Consider the following 8,497-nt stretch of genomic DNA (forward strand, 5'->3'; position numbering starts at 1 on the left):
ATAACAGTATGTCTCCAGGGGCGTTGGAGGTATAAGCAGGAACTGTTTAAAATATTTAATCATTTTATGAAGGCTGCAAGATGCTGTTTGACCCTGAAGGAGTGTGAATGTCACATGGATCAGAAATTGCCAAGTCTTTGAAGTGAAATAAAAAAATGGTGTAATTATAGATCCTTCTTGACATGCTATCATTTTGGTATAGGATTAAAAATTTGTATACAAAGCACTAGATAAAGGACTCCAGCAAAGGATGTCTTGGTTGTGGGAAAAGAAAGTCAAGATATACCGGTTGTGAAATTTTCCTTCCAAATCCCAAAGCATTTCTTTTCTTTTCTTCCAAATGGCCAGAAAAGAGCCAACAGCTCCCAATAAAAAGATGCCTTCGGATTTTAAATGATGGGTAAATTACCCTTTACTCATGTTACCTTGGGTCCAGCTGCTGGAATTGTTATATCCTTGCCCTCTGCCTCACTAGGGCATTGTGTCTGCCATGCATGTTTATATACGGGCAGCCGTACAGAACGTGGGTGGCTATAAATAAACACGGGTGTATTTATACACCTGTGCGGGAGGAATTTTATTTGGTCCACGGTGAATTGGTAATCTTGGTTCTTATCTACCGTGCTGTTCAAACTCCTCCCGGCCGCCAGCAGCCCGCACCTCTGAGGATGCCCAGGTGGCCAACGGCCCGTGGACCCTCAGGAAGCATCCCTCCCAATGGCGAGCATCCCGTCCTGCGCCATCCATTGGCAGCAAGGGAAATCTTAGCCTCTCCGTTCTCTTGTATCTCTGCAGTTCTCTTGTTTCTCTCACCTTGAAATTCCCCCGCCTAGTTTTGTTTTGTCTGTTGCATGCGAGTCAGGAGTGGGTTTTCTTCAGGACCTTTTCCCCCCTTCTCTGTTCTAGGACAGTGTGCTGGTGTTTGGTTGCTCTGGGGTATGTTTCCCACTCGTTCTGAGCCATTCTGTACATTTCCTGGTGGCCCGGAGTCACTGAAACTGCTGGCGAGTTTGCCCTCCTGGCTGGAGCGCCACATGCGCTTGGACACTGCAGGTGGAGAGAAGGCTCAGGAAGGCTTCCCTCTCCGCGCAAGTGTCAGCTTCCTCCCCCTCTGTGAGCAGTTTTCCTGACGCTGGCCTGCATCCAGGGGGATGCACCCTGCAGAGGGTTTGCTTGTGCGGGAGGAGTGAGGCTTTGTGCGTCCCTCCTACGACGACTGTCACCCTGTCCCACCTCCCTGCACCAAATACCCATGAGTGCAGTCACATACACTCACACGTTCATACTTATTCTCACACACACTCACAGTCACACACACTCACACTTATTCTCACATGCTCCCACACACCTACACTCACACACTCTCACTCATGAGCACTGTTCTCCGACACCCAGGACATAATGGGGGTAGGATGTCACCAAGGCTCTGTTCCCAGTGTAACCGCGTTCATTCCCTTGTCACATTTATATGCTCACACCAGACAGGACACGGGGACATGGCCATGGGAAGTCTCTCTGTTCCCAGGAAATGCCACCTGCCTTGCAGCCCCCTTCTCACGGCACGATCTGGGGACCTGTCACCACAGCTGAAACAGTGCCATCCTGGGCAGTCCCCCTCCCCAGACCCACACCCTCAGCCTCTGGGGAGATACGAGCTGCAGATTCCCTGGGGGACGGCACTGCCAAGCAGCCGAGGAGCTGCCACTAGCCATGACGGCCCCGCGGTCTCAGAGAAATGCAAGAAATCACCACATACTGCACCCGCCCTTTGAGAACAGACAGAAATTCTGCAGAGAGGAGCACGAAGGCCCCCCAGGTTCAGGTGACTCTGCATCCTGATGGGCCTCAGGTGCCCTCGGCATCACCCTTGGTGCCCGGCCGCCGCTCCTGGACTCACCACCGGTCCTCACCCTCCAGCCCCCCACCCCTTTCAGCCCCTCCACCAGGGCCCCGCATCACAGGGGCTTGTTGCTGGTCTCCCTGAACTTTTATACCTTCTGCGGAAAACTGCTGTCTCTCAAGTCCCGCCTTGAGGGGCCTCTTTGGGCCCTGAATCGCAATGTCAAGGGTCTTTATGCCCATACCGTGCAGGGGCACGGTGCATAGGACTAAGGGTGGTAACCATGACTGCATCGACGATGCGGCGCCTACTAGCAAGCTGCCCGATGCCCGGGCCCGGGACCAGGGTGCCGCCTGTATTCACTCGCTCGTCCTCACAATAATTTCTGCGGAGGGGCTTCTGTTACCCCTGTTACAGAGCACAGCCGGGAAATTAATTCATCCAGGGCACAGACTTAGCAAGGGATGCGGCCCTGACCCGAGCCCAGGCAGCCCAGCTCCAGAGGCCTCGTCCCCAAACCTGTGAATGCGGCCTTATTTGGAAACAGTGTCTCTGCAGAGGTGATTAACTTAGGATGCGGTCATATTGGAGAAGGTGAGCTCTAAATGCACTTCCTGGTGTCCTTAAGAGGCGAGAACACAGAGGCACACGGAGGGAAGCTGGCCATGTGACCACAGAGGCAGGGATTGGAGGGACGCAGTTGCAAGGAAAGGAAGGCCCAGGCTTGCCGACCACCAGCAGGGGCTGGGAGGGAGGGCGGAAGAGATTCTACTTCCAGAAGGAGGCAAGCCTGTGAACGGAACGCCTTGATTTCAGACTCCTGGCCTCCAGAACCATGAGACCACAGATTTCTGTTGTTTTAAGTCACCCGGTTTTCGATCATTTCTTACGACAGAAACAGGACAGTAATACAGCCACCATTGACTGAGTGCTTTCCATGCGTAAGACACCGAACTAAGCATTTCATGTATTTTCTTACATCTAGTCCTTCCTCAGTCCTTGGAAGCAATGATATCATCCCCATTTTACGGAGGAGTAAACCAAGGTCAGGTGGGAGAACGTACCCTGGGCAAGGTCCCACCACCAGGAAGGGAAGGAGCTAGAATTTGGACTCAAGTCTGTGGACTACAATGTGGACTCCACATTCTCAGCCTCACTCACTACAGAGGAACCCTCTCTACAGAACACCCTGGCCTATTCCTTGTCCCCTGCCCCGTGTCCCGTCCACCTTGCAAGAGGCCACCAGACTCTCTTTCCAGCTCCAAAGTTCCCCTGAATCTACTGCACTGGCACAGATGCCTCAGCCGGGTTTTCACGGCATTTAAGAACTGGGCCCACCCCATCCTTCCAACCGCGTTTCCCACAGTTCCCCAGGCGCATCACTCTTCCAAGCCCGTAAGCCGACTTCCCCTCCCCTCCTCAAGTTGCGGTGCCGGCATCCCCTCTTTCTTCTACTTGCTAAGAGAAAACTCCAATTCTATGAAGATTTTTTCAATTATCTGAGACCATACCAATGTCTCCTTTCTCTGAATTCCCACTCTACTTGACACACAGCCTAGTATATGATTACTCTTTATGGATTTCATATGTTAGTTTCATCTTCCCTAAGCTTAGATTTCTTGAGAATACAAAAAACAAAACAAAAACAGGAAAAGGTCTGTCTCGCCATGATGCAGCTCAGCTGGGGAGACACACGTGTTAACTGGACACCCTGAACAGCCACAATCAACATCCCTGGATTTAACGTAAAAGCAGCGAGTTCCACGTGGAGAGCACAAGACCAGAAGAGTCAAGAGAACCTGGCGCTCTCCCCTTGGGGAAGTCCCTCCACTTAGCCAGTGTTCCCTCATTGTCGACAAAAGTAGATATTGGAGTCAATGACCTTTGATATCTCTCCAATCTCTGGCATCCTGTGGTCCAGAGTTGGCACCGGGCTGTGCTCCTAACCCAAAGACACCTTGCCCCCAACCAGAGCATCCTGCTGGAGACTGTGAGTCACATTTCCACAGGAGCACCGTGCGGCAGGTTATTCGTCATCCTGAAAACCTGGGTCGTGGGTAATTCAGATCCAGGGAAACCCTCCTCACCACCAAGTCTTTGCTGGCAAAGGAAAACTTGAAAGCTGTCCCTGACTCTTCTGCTACCTTGGCAGGATGCAGTCAAACAATGCCTTCTGATCCAAGGAACTGGAAAACGGAACCAAAGAGCCAGTGCACATTTTGGCCAGACTTTTAGTGTCTGGCGTGGGCACAGGAGGAAGTTCTAGACCAAGGGAGAGGCCTCTGAAGCCATGGCTCCCTGCAGTGAACCAACCACCCGCGAACCCTGGACTTCACAATTAGCTTCTGGGCAAACTTTACACGCGGTAGCTTATGGCTGTGTTTAAATCTAAATGCAAGGTCATGAATAACGAGGTCTCAGGGCACAGTCCACCACCTTGGCGTCATCATGACAGCGGTGGACGTTCTGGCAGAGGTGGGCTAAAGCCCACAGAGGATGGGGCAACTCAACTGAAAAAGAAATGTTGTATCGCTTCCAAGGAAAGGACATCCCATCAGTGGTGACAGGCCCTACAAACTGCAATCAAATATTTCCCCCCCAAAAGGCCATTAAATGCCCATTCTGGCTGCAGCTACACACAGAGGCCGCAGCAGAATAGAAACGAAGACGGTTCTTACTCTTACTTCAAGTCAAGCTAATGAGCGGTCCTGTCTCCATGACGGCACCACTCAGAGTTGCAGGCCTACCCCTTCCCCCCCATTCGGCTGCCCCGTCCAGACAGATGACCCTTGTTGGACAGAACAGAAGTGCTAGCAGACTGGTCCCGGGATGAGCCCTCCCTCTCGCTATGATGTTGTCTTACATACGCTCTGCCAATGGTGCCGTTGAGTAGTTTTCTGACTGTTAGAGTGGTTATGCCTTGTTAACATTAATATCGTTATTATTTTTCTATATCAAGGCATTGGGATGAAAGTTTTTTATTTTAGAATGAGAGATGTAAAATCAACAGCCACTAGTTAGAAAATGTAATATTGCAGCACTGCCCAGTAGAACTTTCTATTATAGAATTATAATTCTATAATAGAATTATAGACCGTAGAAATGATCTATAATCTTGCTGTCCAATGTGGTAGCCACTAGCCAAATGTGGCTATTGGGCACTTAAAAGGTGGCTAGTGTGACTGAGGGGCTGATTTTTAACTTGACTTAATTGATATGTATTTAACTTTAAAATTATAAAGCCACATGTGGCTAGCGGCTGCCATATTGGACAGAGCAGGCCAAGAAGAAAGGCGGCGGCCAAGTCACGGGTGTGGGTGCTGAGCTGGGGATCTGGAATCTACCCTGAAGTTCACAGGAACATCAAAGACTCTTAAAGGTGAGATGAATGTCCAGTGTTGGGGAGTCTGCACTGGTGCCGTGCACAAGGACACAGGCGTGCAGCTGTGGGGAAAAAGGAGGGCGGTTGGAGGAGGGTCTGACCCGGGATAGAGGAGACAGGAGGGGTGGAAGGGCGCAGAGCGGGGGGATCCAGGACTTTGTAAACAGCTGATATGGAGGGAGGGAGGGAGGGAGGGAGGGGAGTGCCCAGGTTTCCAGCCTGAGGGACGCAAGGCGCGGAAGCCAGAAGCCGCAGTCACATGCTCTATTCCCAGCCTGGTGCTGCTCTCCAAGGAGCCCAGTTAGTGCCCTTCCCTAGAGAGTGTCCTATTCCACCCTCACTAATCCCAAACCCTCCCTTCACCTAGAAGCAGGATGTTCCTAGAGGCTCCCAGGAGGGTCATATATAGACTCCCTTCTTGGCTCAAATCTGCGGGCTCCAAATTATTTTCTTATGAATGTTTACCAGGAAAATATGTATACCTTTAAAACTTTGCACTCACAGACCCAGTGTAAGTATAATTATTTATTTATAAATTATAGACCCGTGCCACTATACTAATACTGCATCTATTGTGATCTACAAGAAATAAGAATTAAAATAAGACTGCATAAACAAGATTTTTAACTATTTTATTTATTATACCTCAAATTTGAAAGTAATTGATTTATTTTTTCTTAAATTTTTTTACATTAAGCAATGTGATTGAATATGCCTCACTAACTTTGAAAATCTTGCCGTAAACCAGTGTTTATCAAAGTACGGTTCATTGTCAGTTAGGGACCCCAAGACTTGGACATTCAGTCCATGACGTCAAAATTATTTTCATCCTAATTATGGTTGTTCTTTGCCTTTTCCAGTGTGTTGACATTTGCTTTGATGGCATGAAATTAATGGTAAGCAAAACGGTGAACATCTTACACACAACCTTCTCAGGAGTCATTGTATTTTTTACTGCCACACACCCACCTTACCAAAAAAAAGCCAGTTTCACTTCCTTGATGAAGTGGCAAGAATTATTATTTTATTAAATCTAGATCCTCAAACGTGTGTGATGATGAAACAGAAATTGCACATAAACCATGTGAGCAGCGCATCAAAGGAAGGCGTTGATCTGCAGGAAAAGCATTTGTCGGAGCTTTTTCCACAGAACACCACTTTTCCTCGAAAGAATGACTGAGAGACAAACTATGGTTACTCACATGTGGATATTTGGCGGAGTTTTCTCAGAAACAAAGTAAGCCTGTAACTATAGGGGAAAGAGACTAACAGTATTTGCTACCAAGGATAAAATTCAGTCTTTTCAGTGAAGATAAGAATTTTGAAAAACACTGTCTATCACCAGGAGCTTGACAGCTTCCCCAAAACTTCAAAGGCTTTGCTGTCGAGATTGGGTGATATTAACAAAGACATTTTGATTGTATGTAATGAAAGGTGTCAAGATCTGCCGAGCTCAGCAGACCAATAATTTCAAACCAATGCAAAATGTTACAAAATTCTGCACAGATTAAAAAAAAAAATTATTCCACGTGCAAGAGAGACTAATGGGCTTTAATATTACAGGGTATAAAAATTCATCGGTATGTTTCAGATTCCAAATCACTATTAACTCTTAAGCAACAACCATTTGTGGAGTTTTGGTGTAGTATCAAAAAATACCTACAGTTATCTGAAAGTCTACTAAAATATTTCTCCCTTTTTCAACTACATATTTGTATGAGGAAGGGTCTTCACATCTTTCAACAAAAACAACGTATCACAATAGATCAAATGCGGAAGCAAATAAGAAAATCCACACGTATTATATGAATCATGCCACTCTTTTCACAAATTTTTTGTGTTGGAAAATATAGCTGTTTTATCCAAAATATTTTATTTATGTAAACATAAAATAAACAGCATGTGTTTATTGATGTTGTGTTCAAATGAATTAATAAAGAAATATTTCTAATTTTCTCAGTTTTAATTTCTAATATGGTAAATACCAGTAGATATATCTCACATAAACAAAAGCTCTCAGAGTTTGCCAATAAATTTTAAGAGCATAAAGAGGTCTTGGGACCCGGAAGTTTGAGAACTGCCCATTTAAGCCACTGTGATACTATTTAAGGACCAGCTCAAAATCCAGGTTCTTTTTCGTGTATAACCTGCTTTTGGTTATATTTGTCATCATCATTGAAAAATGATCCTTCCCAAAGGTATACTATATATAATTAGCATTTAGGACAACCTTCATTCTTAAGGGTCGTGGTTGTGAATACATGTTCCCACTCCTACTCTCTATCATTCGGGGATTTCTGGTCAGCTTTTTGTCACATTAGCCCTTGATTGTGGCAGAGCATCACTCCTAAGAAGGATTGAGATGTCAAGGTGAGGGATTTCTTGTCACCTTGTTCTTACATTGTCAGCGTTACCTTCAATCCGCAGTTTCTTTGTGAGAATCTTGTTTTCGGAGAGTCACCCTGGTTAATACCAAAACAATATGACTCGTAAAGCCTCTTAGCTGGCCACGTGTGAACTGTAGGGCTCTAAATGTCACCACTGATTTGCCCATTTGCTGATTTGTAGAGCTCCATCCCGCCCTAAACCCACTGCGCAGAGTGTGAGAGACACATGATGGATCAGCTAACACACCAAAAAGAGGAGACATGAACATCAGGCTGAGTGGTGATGCTCCTAAAGCTTCCTTTCTTTCTTCTTAAAAAAAAAAAAGAAAAAATATCTACATAACATATATATTATCTGTATATATTATATATGTAAAATCTTCTTGTACCCCAGTAAATCATTGAGCATATTGAGTGCGCTACCTGGAGCCTCCACTTAGAAGCTCACTTGGATGAAGGACCACCAGTCAACTGAAGAGAGCCCCTGTCTCAACAGGACGCGGCTGACCACGGATGCTAACATCGAGTAGGAACAGGATGGAGTTTCCTTTCTCCATAAGCTACGAGGATGTTTCATCTTAGAATCATAAGGTTGGAAGACAGGCGAGGAGCTTCCCCAAGGAACCCTCTCCATGTCCTTTGGTAACGTATTCTTGTTATGAACATCCACACTTGTGAATTTTTCTTAGTAATAATAGTTATTCAAATGATTCGTGGTCCACTTTAATCCTGTTCCCTCGAGTTGGTTGCTCAGGAAAGATGAGAAAGCTGGCGTCGCCCTGCTCTGCCATTAAAGATAAACAGCGACTGACCAGGAGGCATTTAGAAAGGGTCAGACGGGCTTCGTCAACTTCTGCATTTCTTCGGGGACACTTGAAGGATGAAACG

The sequence above is a fragment of the Lipotes vexillifer genome, unplaced genomic scaffold (assembly GCF_000442215.2).
Source record: "Lipotes vexillifer unplaced genomic scaffold, Lipotes_vexillifer_v1.1 scaffold196, whole genome shotgun sequence".
Taxonomy (NCBI): Eukaryota; Metazoa; Chordata; class Mammalia; order Artiodactyla; family Lipotidae; genus Lipotes; species Lipotes vexillifer.